This window comes from Dendrobates tinctorius, unplaced genomic scaffold (genome assembly GCF_039654945.1).
Source record: "Dendrobates tinctorius isolate UK_male_01 unplaced genomic scaffold, ASM3965494v1 ptg000049l, whole genome shotgun sequence".
NCBI classification, from domain to species: Eukaryota; Metazoa; Chordata; class Amphibia; order Anura; family Dendrobatidae; genus Dendrobates; species Dendrobates tinctorius.
This window is the reverse complement of record NW_027361717.1, coordinates 13265841-13278664: the sequence shown is the minus strand read 5'-3', so window position 1 is coordinate 13278664 and position 12824 is coordinate 13265841. Positions and strand designations below refer to the sequence as shown.

Here is a 12824-nt window from a genome sequence, read left to right as displayed (position 1 = left end):
TCCAATCATGCCTCCAGTGTCTCCAATCATGCCCCCGTGTCTCCATTCATGCCCCGTCTCCATCCTGCCCCCAATGTCCCTAATCCTGCCCATCTCCATCCTGCCCCCGTGTCTCCAATCTGCCCGTGTGCCTCCAATCTGCCCTGGCAGGATGGAGACACATGGTCCATGTGTCTCCATCCTGCCGGAGAAACATATTGGCCGCTTTCAATGATTAAATAAAATAAAAAAAACTTTTTTCTTACCTGGCCGTGCTCCTGCGGCAAAGATGCAGCTGCTGCTGTGTGAGCTGAAGGACCTGTGGAGACGTCAACGTCATGTGATCAGGGGGCGGAGCTGATCGATGGTGAAGGCCTATGATAATGATGACATCACCACTGGTCTTTAAGCACTTCCACTTCTGTAGCTCTGATGTCAGCCGCTGTGGCGGCTGTGCTGATATGTGTGCCACAGGCCCGGCCACAGCACACAGCACTTGGGGCCCGATGGCTAGAAGCACAGGAGCAGGGCCCCTGATCTGCGGGCCCCCTTCTGTTCTGCTGTTCACCGGGCCCCATACAGCAGTAAGGGCAGTAAAGCCCTGATGGCGGCCCTGCTCGTGGCTGCACCACTATGTTAGGCCTAACGATTTTTATGTGGAAATCTGGTCTTCTGAATTGCCACTGAAACACAGTGTTAACACAAATGATTTGGAGTAGCTCATTGGTCTTCCGGTCACTGCTACACAGTTTTTGCACAATCTATCTCAATGCTGGAAGATTGATTTCACACATTACAAGTTCAATTTCAGCAGCGTCAGCAATAGCGCAGGAGCGACCTCTCTGCACTGTGACACTGAGCAAATTGTGCCAGCAAAACAAGATGTCTGCTTTTTATATGGCTAGGGGCATGTGACTTCAGCAACCAATCACAGGAGACCTTGTGTCATGACGTTGTGGATAGTTTCTGCGCTCTGATTGGTTGCCAGAGTCAACACACAAAGTTGAGTGAGAAAAAACAAGAGCTGCTCCTGTAATCTCTTCAGACTCTCCTTTAACCTCTCCACACTCCATCCTCTCATCAAGCATGTCCCCCCATCCACCTCGAAAATTATACACCATCACTATCCTGTCCAAAGTTGTACAAACGTATTAGTGGAAACGCGATGACTTACCGAACTGTGACTGACTTTTGCCAAATTTGAGTAAAAATGCTTGTGAAAGCGAACACAAATTCTAGTAGGCTAAGCGGAATTTAAGATTGCCGAGCATTTTCCAAACACGTCCACTCATCTCTATATATAACCAACAAGTAAAGTTCCACTCTGTAGCGCTATAATATGCAAACATTAAATATATGAAACTTGAATTGCATTATTGGACTAGAAAATATGAAAAATTGAGAACACTTTGTGCATAAATTGGCCAAATCATGTGTACGCAGCAGCCACGATAAATCCTCTCTTAGGCTAAAGCCTACATTTATATGGGAAGGTGGCATCCTGCCTTAATAAAAAATGCCTGAGGCTGAGGGGTGGCTGCCGGGTACACATAAATTTGTGAATTAATGTGCCAAGTATTTTCAATTTTTTGTATTTTCTAGTGAAGTAGTGCAATTCAAATTTAATATATTTCATCTTTGCATGTTATAGCACTACAGAGTGCTACTTATTTGCTGGTTACTTTGAAAAGAAAACCTCTGGCTATGACGCTGAATATGTGGATTCAACTTCTTTGGTTGACCATAGCAAGGTCAGTTCTGAGTGGAGCATGTCTTGTTAAACCTCTGTATGCTCTTGGCCACCGTGCTGCAGCTTAGTTTCAGGGTGTTGTTAACCTTCTAATAGACTACAAAATCATTTTGTAGAGCAAAAATTTTTTTTTTTTCAGATACTCAGAGAGTTCTTCACCATGAGGTGCCATGTTAATCTTCCAGTGACCAGTGTGAGAGAGGATTAGAGAGATATAGCAAAAAATTTAATAAATCTGCTCCCCATTCACATCTGGGACCTTGTAGCACTAGTCACATGACAATGGGAAGGGAAAATGGCTTATTGTATACAATTTGGCCATTTTCACTTAGCAGTGTACTCATTTTTGTTGCGAGCAGATTAGACATCTACCCCTTTCTGTCATCGGGTGTAAATTTACGCCGATGTCAGACACCCTCAGAAAGAAAGAGAAAAAAAAGAAAGACAGAACAGAGAGAGAAAGAATGAAAGAAAGAAAGAAAGAGAGGAAAGAAAGAAAGAATAAAGAGAAAGAAAGAAAGAAAGAAAGAAAGAGAGGAAAGAAAGAAAGAAAGAAAGAAAGAAAGGAGAAAAAAGAAAGTAGGAAAGAAAGAACAGGGAGAGAAAGAAAGAAGTAAAGAAAAAAAGAGAAAGAACAGAGAGAAAGAAAGAGAAGAAAGAAAAAGAAAGAAAGAAAGAAGGGAAAGAAAGAACAGAGAGAGAGAAAGAAAAATAGAGGGAAAGACAGAACAGAGAATGAGAAAGAAAGAACAGAGAAAGAAAGAAACAGAGAGAGAAATAAATAAATAAAGATTCTATAAAGATACTATAGCAGCCCGGCTCCCATTGTAGTGCCTACCTGAGCCTCCTGGTGGAGGACATATCATGATCCGCTCACATGACCGACATCCCCAATTCCAAGGCGATCCTGCTGTCTGCGCTGTCGGAGGAGGACATGGTGATGGATCTGAAGCATTCCTGGTTCCGTCACAATCTCCTCATGAAATTACCTCATTTCCGGTCAGCTTCCAGCACATCACTTCCGGTGGAACATCATATGCGAGTTTTAAAGTGCTCCTCGGTGCTCCGCCGTGTACTCTTGTGTCCGTGGGAAAAGCCCACTTTGTATGCCTCGTGCACACTTGGCTCAGCTCCATACATCCTGTACACACATGCCTCCACTCTGTACACACACGGCTCTGCATACACACGGCTCCGCACACAAAGTACACACACGACTCCGCTATGTACACTCGGTTCTGCTCTGTACACATGCAACTCTGCTCCATACACCCTGTACGCACACGGCTCTGCTCTGTAAACCCCGTACACACACGGCTCCATTCCGTACACCTCTTAGACGCTCAGCTCCACTCCTCACACCTCGTACACGCGAGGCTCCTCTCTGTACACCTCGTACACACTCGGCTCCGCTCCGTGCACCTCGTACACGCGTGGCTCTGCTCCCACGCCTCGTACATGTGCGGCTCTGCTCCCCACACCTCATACACACGCTGCTCTGCTCCTCAAACCTTGTACACGAGTGGCTCTGCTCCATACACACATGGCTTTGCTCCGTACACCTCATACAAAAGTGGCTCCGCTCCCCACACCTCGTACACACGCGGCTCCGCTCCATACACACGCAGCTCAGCTCCGTACACACGTGACTCTGCTCCCCACACCTCATACACACGTGGCTCTGCTCCGTACACCTCATACACATGCGGCTCTGCTCCATACACCTCGTACACACACGGCTCCGCTCCATACTCCTCGTACACACGCGACTCTGCTCCGTACACCTCAAACACACACGGCTCTGCAGTGCTACATCCACACTGTAAACCCCTCCTGACCCCACACAGAAACTTTACCTCATCCAGCACTATGGCAACCAGCACAGCAGAGTCCTGCAGTGTGCGGAGGCCCCTGATCATGTGACCCTGACTCCTCCCCTCTCACAGGTCCTGTGCGCACAGAAGACACAGCACAGCCACATCATTGCAGGCTGCGGTCGGTAGATAGAGGAGCATGGCGGCTCAGTGCAATGCGGGAAAAATAGAGTCCCGGGCGGGAGGTGGGAGGGAGGTGTCAAAAACGGGACTGTCCCGCGGGAATCAGGACGCTTGGGAGCTATGCTTTAACTGTTGGTCCGTCTGTTCCGTGGTGACATACCCAACACCTGCACTTTGTTACATTCAAACATATTACAACCTAATAGGGGCTTGTTTCTCAGGGCCAGAAAAATTATACAGTCTGGACTGGTAGTTTAGCTCCGGGGGTCAGATTATTAGGACAGTCATATGTACAATAAGGAGGCAAATCCTGATACCCCCTCTCAGAAAAAATGTCTTCAAACCCAAATAATAATGCAGGTAAAGTTTCTGTAGATGCTGTAGAAAGGGAAATATTTAAACAGTTCTCAAGGCAGTAATCTCCCCAATCAATGATTTCCCTGGCTTGCCAATCCCCCACAGTTATGCTTCAGCAAACAGGGAAGACAAAGGACAGTTGGAGTGGGAAGACCATCCAGGACATATCAAGGAATTATCTCATAGTGAACCAACTCCACCCTCAGTCTTTCATTATGTACAATCTGAGTGAGAGCTTTCTGTGCAAGTGGTCTTGAGTCGATGGCGAAGATGGGAATGGGCTTAAAGGGAAGGTGCCGCAATTTTATATAATTTGCAAAAAAAGAGTAAGTAACAAAACATGTTGTTTCAGCAAATGTTGTACTAACCAGGATTTATGGTTTGTTTGTAATAATGTTTTAATGTAGCCACTGGGCGCTGCCATCTTGATTTGCAGATCTGTGGAGGACTCATACAGTCTGCAAATATGGCCGTCCCTGGACATAGGAGACTGCGGCCGACTCCCGACCCCACCATGCAGCCTCATTAGCAGTGAACTGGGCACGCCCCTGTGGGCTGCACCATTCACTGCTGTAGGTGTGGCTGGGCGCCATTTTACTGTAGCCCAGTGCTATCTGCTGAGCTCCACTTACCCTCTATCACAGGACCACTTGTGGCATAACGGGTCCTGTGTTGTGAGGAGAGGCTGAAGATATGGAGAAGGTGGTCAGCAGAGGTGAGAAGCGCTCACTGGAGCCGGAGGATGGAGAGTGGTGAGTGCAGGTGACTTTCATCTATGCTCCTCTGTCCGGCTTACTCCAGGCTCGGCCCTGTGCTTCCTGCTCTACTATGTTCTTCTGCTCTGTCTCCTCACTCACACACAGCCCCAGTGATCTCCGGTAATCTGACACCTTCCCTTTTATGACAGCTTTTATGGCTGTCTGAGGACAGTGACTTATACAGCCGATAGTCTAGTGTATGGGGGGGCTGGAAGTTTCACCAGTGTGGGCATATCTGTAATACTGTCTTGTGTGATACTGACTGCTGAGCTGTGTATCTAATCCTATCCTGTGTGATACTGACTGCTGAGCCGTGTATCTAATCCTATCCTGTGTGATACTGACTGCTGAGCCGTGTATCTAATCCTCCCCTGTGTCATACTGACTGCTGAGCCGTGTATCTAATCCTCCCCTGTGTGATACTGACTGCTGAGCCGTGTATCTAATCCTCTCCTGTGTGATACTGACTGCTGAGCCGTGTATCTAATCCTCTCCTGTGTGATACTGACTGCTGAGCTGTGTATCTAATCCTCTTCTGTGTGATACTGACTGCTGAGCCGTGTATCTAATCCTCTCCTGTGTGATACTGACTGCTGAGCCGTGTATCTGATCCTCTCCTGTGTGATACTGACTGCTGAGCTGTGTATCTAATCCTCTCCTGTGTGATACTGACTGCTGAGCCGTGTATCTAATCCTATCCTGTGTGATACTGTCTGCTGAGCCGTGTATCTAATCCTATCCTGTGTGATGCTGACTGCTGAGCCGTGTATCTAATCCTCTCCTGTGTGATGCTGACTGCTGAGCCGTGTATCTAATCCTATCCTGTGTGATGCTGCCTGCTGAGCCGTGTATCTAATCCTATCCTGTGTGATACTGTCTGCTGAGCCGTGTATCTAATCCTCTCCTGTGTGATACTGCCTGCTGAGCCGTGTATCTAATCCTCTCCTGTGTGATACTGTCTGCTGAGCCGTGTATCTAATCCTCTCCTGTGTGATACTGTCTGCTGAGCCGTGTATCTAATCCTCTCCTGTGTGATACTGACTGCTGAGCTGTGTATCTAATCCTATCCTGTGTGATACTGTCTGCTGAGCCGTGTATCTAATCCTATCCTGTGTGATACTGTCTGCTGAGCCGTGTATCTAATCCTATCCTGTGTGATACTGTCTGCTGAGCCGTGTATCTAATCCTATCCTGTGTGATACTGTCTGCTGAGCCGTGTATCTAATCCTATCCTGTGTGATACTGTCTGCTGAGCCGTGTATCTAATCCTCTCCTGTGTGATACTGTCTGCTGAGCCGTGTATCTAATCCTATCCTGTGTGATGCTGACTGCTGAACCGTGTATCTAATCCTATCCTGTGTGATGCTGACTGCTGAGCTGTGTATCTAATCCTATCCTGTGTGATACTGACTGCTGAGCCGTGTATCTAATCCTATCCTGTGTGATACCGTCTGCTGAGCCGTGTATCTAATCCTCCCCTGTGTGATACCGTCTGCTGAGCCGTGTATCTAATCCTCCCCTGTGTGATACTGACTGCTGAGCTGTGTATCTAATCCTCTCCTGTGTGATACTGACTGCTGAGCCGTGTATCTAATCCTATCCTGTGTGATACTGCTCTCCTGAAATACTCTGTGCTGCTGTCACCCTGCTGGTTTTATGTGTGATCTACATGGTCGGATTGTGTGTGAACTATATGGCGGCATTATGTGTGAAGTATATGGCGGTATTATGTGAGAACACTATGGCAGTATTATCTGCTAAAAGGGGACCCATTCTAGGGTGGTTCTGGCTGAGCACCTGCGGTCAGGGGTAATAGGTGCAGTCAGGGGAGGGCTGGGGAGGCAGCTGAAGAGAGGGGTCTCATTTTTATCGTTACTGTATGGCTACATTTCCCCCAGCCTGCTTCCCAGCGTCACCCCGGACTGCGCCTGTTGCCTCGCTTTCACACATCGCCAGGACAGAATCTGAGGTGGGGAATGGGGTCTTTGCCTGCAAAGTCTGAATCAGAACAGGCCATCAATCAGCAGAAATGTTTCCTGGACTTCTGTGCTGCTGTCTCCCTGCTCCTCCCCCATATATCTCCCTCTGTGCCCCCCATAGACCAGCACACTGCTCTCCTGAAATACTCTGTGCTGCTGTCACCCTGCTCACAGAATCCTTGCTGCCTGCCATCCTTGGTGACTGAAGACCCCATTCCCATTCCTCTCCTCAGATCCTGTCCTGGCGATGTGTGAAACCGAGGCGACAGGGGCCTGATGTATGGTGGAAGGAGCAGGGCGACAGCAGCACAGAGTATTTCAGGAGAGCAGTGTGCTGGTCTATGGGGGGCACCCTGTTCGGTGTCAGGGATTGTACATAGAGCGCTGTGTTTTATACACATGGATGGACCGTCTGCTTGTCTGCTCCACTGAAATCCAGGAAATATTTCTGCTGATTGATGGCCTGTTCTGATCCAGACTTTACATGCAAAGTCAGTAACTTTGCAGGCCCCATCAAAATGGCTGCTCACTGTGTTCCTAGATGTCATAGGTTTTTGTGCCAGATTTCAGTAGCTGCTCCCCCTAGTGTTAACAAGTGGAAATGCCAAACTTTTTAAAATTATTTTTCATATTTTGCAAAATTAAAAACAAATGATAATATTTTTTAAGAAAATGTAAACATTAATTCTTTACATTTTTTCAATTGCTGAAAAAAAAATTTTTGGATGGCACCTTCCCTTTAACTAAAGTACAGTAAGCCAGCCCATAAGTTTCAGCAAACTCAGCATCAAGCATGCTGACTCCAGCTCCACTGTCAACAAACACAGAAATCTCCTCGGTTTTGCTCTCCAGCACCACTTCTGCTGTTAGAACAAACCGGGAACAACAGGTTGACAATAAATGCATCCTTGCTTATTCAACTTCAGGCTACCAAGAGTTAACCAAGTTTCCTTTTGCTTAGGCATCAAAGGACATGCCCCAATAAATTGTCTCTTTTTTCCTCAAAAAAACACACACCTTTTTTTTGTGAAATGCTGGGGAAATGTACGATTCAGAGGCACCCTCTAACTGCATGGATTCCTCCACCCTCCCCAGCACTGGTTCTCCACCAGACTGCTCCTCCGGCAATGAGGCACTACCCCGAAAAGAAGGCTTCGGAGAAGGCGGTCTTACCCACCTATCCTGAAGGCATCTTATCAACATATATAGCCAACGACATGGCAGCCTCCAAGGACTCAGGGATTTCATAAACTGCCGAGATATCTTTCAACCTTTCAGTAAGGTTCTGAATAAATTGGTTTCTGAGAGCCTGGTCATTCAATTTAGTATCAGTTGCCCATCTGCGGAATTCCAAGCTTGACGTTTCCATTGACCGATCCCCCTGCTGAAGGCGATACAGCCTGGACTCAGCCAAAGAGACTCGGTCAGGATAATCATAGATGAGGGCAAGAGCCCCGAAAAACTCCTCCACAGACTGAAGACAAACCGAATTCTGCGGCAAAGAGAAAGCCCAGAATTGATCTCCTTGCAACAGTGAGATCACAATTCCTACACGTTGCTCCTCATTTCTGGAGGAGTGAGAACTTAGTTTAAAATACAGTTTGCAAGTCTCCTTGAACACAAAAATTTTTGTCTCTACCTCTGAAAAACCTGTCCGGGAGATCAACCTTGGGTTCCAGCTGGACCGGCCTACCTGCAGAGACATTAACTTTAGCAACCTGGAGCCACTCTTGTTGCTGCTGAACGTCATAGCAGAGGTCAGTCACCTCCAGAGGCTCTGCCAGCCCAGCAACCGAATCCATAACTAAGGAAAAGAAGAGAAAAAATGCGCCAGATTAAAGAACCCACAAATACATTTTTTTTCCTAAGTATGCATGACCGGTGATAATGTCACGCACAGTGTGGGAAAGACCAAGTACAACACGAAGGGATGAGAGGAAGGGTGCCCAAACACTAGGGAATGGGGGAGTAGAGACCCCTAGATAGAATGTATAACACCCTGCATACCCTACCATCCTAAATTGGTTCCACACCAATCGCCGAGCAGGAAACCTACACCCTGTATATCCCTAGAGCTAGGCCCTAAATAGGTAATTGGGGACAAACACTGGTCAGTCCCCACTGATAACTAAAGACAACAAGGGAGACAAATAAGGAGAGAGGAACTTAGCTTGAACAAACTCAAGACAGATTACATTAAACATCCTCCAAGAGCAACAGAGAGGAAGTTAGCCTACAGCTCCAAGCCTTCACAAGGGAAAAAGTGAATATCACCGTCGACTCCCTGAAGAAGGCTGGGAGTTTATAAACACCAAGGTCCAGGTATGTCAATTAAAGCCAGAGGGAGGTTGCCACTGGGTCCAACAGTTGAAGGATTAATAAGGTGTCTGCAATGCCAAACGCACAGACCATCTTCAGCCAGATGTAAAGTGACTGTTGCATCTGACACACCCGTGACATATATGTCCAGCTGAAGTGGGCAAATTTTGCTGGCATTTTTTGTAGAATTAAAATTTTATATGGCATTTATCATGCTCCAGTTGTCCCTCAAAAATAACAAATAAAACAGTTTGTTAAATAAATCGCATTGCGATAATGATACAGCAGTGTTATATGTCAATTTGAAGTGGGCACATGTTACTGGCTTTGTAAAAATGCAATTTTTTTGAGCAGTGATATTTCATACAGCATTTATTGTGCTAGAGTTGGGACTTAACCCCTTTCTGCCATCTGACGTACTATACCGTCCATGTGACCCAGCACAATTTGACCATGAACGGTATAGTACATCATAGCGATCGACCGCAAACATGGGTGGTATGTGGCCTATCGTGGTCGGGTGCCAGCTGATTCTCACAGCTGACACCCAGCTCTAATTGCCAGGAGAGGTCACAGACCGCTTCCAGCACTTTAACCCCCAAAATGCTGCAAATGAACACGATATAAGGATTCCGGAAGCAGGGGGCTGACAGCCCATCTGCCCTTGGATTGGAGAACCTGCGGCGTGACGCGGGATCTTGATCGCTGCCATGGTAACATGATATCGTCATGATGACATCTGGGCTACCAGAGCTAAGAAACTTCCTGTCATGCACAGTGCATGATCAAGAAGTCTCTCAGGTCAGTGTGCAGTAAATGCAGCGCTGATCTACATGCTATAGAAGCAATCAGCCTGCAAAAGATGATTGTCCCATAGTGGGACAAAGCGTAAAGTAAAAAAAAAAAAATAATTCTGAAAAAATAAAAAATAATAAAAAATCAATGTTTATTCTATCACTAAATAAATATTTGAAAGAAAAAAATCTAAAAAATAAAAGTAATATTAAAAGTGATATTTGGTATCACCGAGACTGTAATGGCCCAACCTACAAAACTGTTCCACTAGTTAACCTCTTTAGTGACACCATAACAAAGTAAAAAAAACAATGTTTTATCATCATACCTCCGAACAAAAAGTGGAATAACACGCAATCAAAAATATGGATATAAATAATCATGGTACCGCTGAAAATGTCATCTTGTCCCGCAAAAAACGAGCCATGATACAGCTTCATCAGCAGAAAGATAGAAAAGTTATAACTGTCAGAATAAAGTGATGCAAAAAGAATTATTTTATCTATAAAATAATTTTTATTATATAAAAGTGCCAAAACATAAAAAAATATATAAATGAGGTATCGCTGTAATCGTACTGACCTGAAGTATAAAACTGCCTTATCAATTTTACCACACACTGAATGGTATAAACCCTCCTCCCCCACAAAAGAGATTCATGAATTGCTGGTTTTTGCTCATTCTGTCTTCCAAAAATCGGAATAGATCAAAAACTGTCATGTGCCCAAAAATTATACCAATAGAAACGTCAGCTTGTCCTGCAAAAAACAAGCCTGCATGTGACTCTTTGGGCCAAAATATGGAAAAATAATAGCTCACAAAATGTGGTGATGCAAAAACTATTTTTTGCAATAAAAAGCATCTTATAGCGTGTGGCAGCTGCCAAGCTTAAAAACCAGCTATAAGGTGTCTTTCACACATCTTGATATTCACAGTACCGGACATGTCCGTGTGTGTAATACTTGCGGCACACGTGTGGCATGTGTGTGCCGTATCAGTACCACACAGATGGGCGCCTGGAAAGAAGCGTTGCAGTAAGCGCTGTTCCCCTGCGCCGGGTGCTGAACACGGCTCTCGTCATTCTCCCCTGCTCTGCCAACGATCAGCGAGAGCAGGGTAGAATGATGAGTTAAATTTAATCCCTTAATGACTGCCAATACGCCTTTTAATGGAGGCAGTTAAGGGTGGTACTTAAGCCACAGCACTGATTTTTAACGGCGTTGAGGTTTAAAGTTATAGAGCCCCCCAGTGTCGGAATTTCTCCAGGGTCTTGGCTGACGGGGGTAGCCGAGACCCCAGAGAACATGATTCGGGTCGGTTTTTCTGACCATGGTGTTGTGATCGCCGTTATTAACAGTATAACGGCGACCGCAAAAAAACAAAAAAAGTCAGATTTTCCATTGAATTTCTCTCCTCTCATGTGATTGCACAACAGAGGAGAGAGAAATAGGGTTCCCCAGTCCCCTGATAGCTCCCCCAGTACCTCCATGCCGACCTGAAGTTCCCTGGGCTGCCGACTTCTTCTGGGAGAAAATGGTGGGCGCATGCGCATAGCGCCAGCTGAGATCTGCGGGCCGACACCCGGCAACAAAAGGAGATTTTTTCCTATTGGTTCATTTTGATCACTGTGATAGACCCTATCACAGAGATCAAAATAAAAAAATAGTAAAGCAAACCCACCTTTATCACCCCCTTAGTTAGGGAAAAATAATAAAATAAAAAAATGTATTTATTTCCATTTTCCCATTAGGATTAGAGTTGTACTAAAGTGAGTTGGGCTAAAGTTAGGGCTAGGGTTGGGGCTAAACTTAGGGTTAGGGCTAGGGTCAGGCTAAAGTTAGGGTTAGGGTTGCGGCTAAAGTTAGGGTTAGGGTTGGGGCTAAAGTTGGGTTTAGGGTTTGGATTACAGTTACGGTTGGGATTAGGGACAGGGTTGGGATTAGCGTTAGGGGTGTGTTAGATTTGTGGTTAGGGTTGTGGTTAGAGTTATGGCTTGAATGGCAAAGTCAGTCACCTGATCTCAACCCAATTGGGCATGCATTTCACTTGTTAAAGACTAAATTTCAGACAGAAAGGCCCATAAACAAACAGCAACTGAAAACCACCGCAGTGAAGGCCTGGCAGAGCATCAAAAAGGAGGAAACAGCGTCTGGTGATGTTCAAGACTTCAGGCAGTCATTGCCAACAAAGGGTTTTCAACCAAGTACTAGAAATGAACATTTTATTTACAATTATTTAATCTGTCCAATTACTTTTGGTCCCTTTAAAAACAGGGTGGCACATGTTAAGGAGCTGAAACTCCTAAACCCTTCATCCAATTTTAATGTGGATACCCTCCAATGAAAGCTGAAAGTCTGAACTTCAACTGCACCTGAATTGTTTTGTTTAAAATTCATTGTAGTAATGTCTAGAACCAAAATGAGAAAAATGTTGTCTCTGTCCAAATATATATGGACCTAACTGTACATGACTGCCTATTATGACTAACTGGTATTTATGTTTATGTGATATACCTGATCAACACAGTAAGGCTGGAGTTACACTGCCGTATTTCTCGTGTGATAATCGCATCGCACTGCACGGACTGGCCGGAACCTCTCCTGACCTGAGCATGACAGCATGATGTATTACTTTGCCACTGTCAAGCTCAGGTCAGGAGAGCCGACAGTCACTGTGAGTTTTACAATGCGATTCTCGCAGGAGAAATACGGTAGTGTGTCTTTGCCCTAACATTGAGAATTTGTTCATTGTGGCACAGTTGTAACTTAATAACACTGTGTGTTTGCTACTTATCTGTAGCCTTGATTATACATTATCAATTTTCATATATAGATCTGTGATTATATGTTATTTTCCATTATGTTTTGTTCTTCTATATATGGTACTGTGA

The 12824-nt window shown here is 45.5% G+C and overlaps 1 protein-coding gene across 2 annotated transcripts in view; it reads left to right on the top strand.

The window, feature by feature from the left end:
* Window positions 1–12824, top strand: part of LOC141091120 (alpha-1,4-N-acetylglucosaminyltransferase-like) — a 41778-nt gene that overhangs the window by 21117 nt on the left and 7837 nt on the right. Inside the window, exon 1 of one of the 2 annotated variants that reach the window (XR_012232423.1) lies at window positions 4590–4835. The exons of the other annotated variant lie outside the window; for it this stretch is intronic. The gene's annotated coding sequence lies outside the window, so the exon portion shown is untranslated. Of the gene's footprint in view, window positions 1–4589; window positions 4836–12824 lie in introns of those variants that run through there. 2 annotated transcript variants of the gene reach the window in all.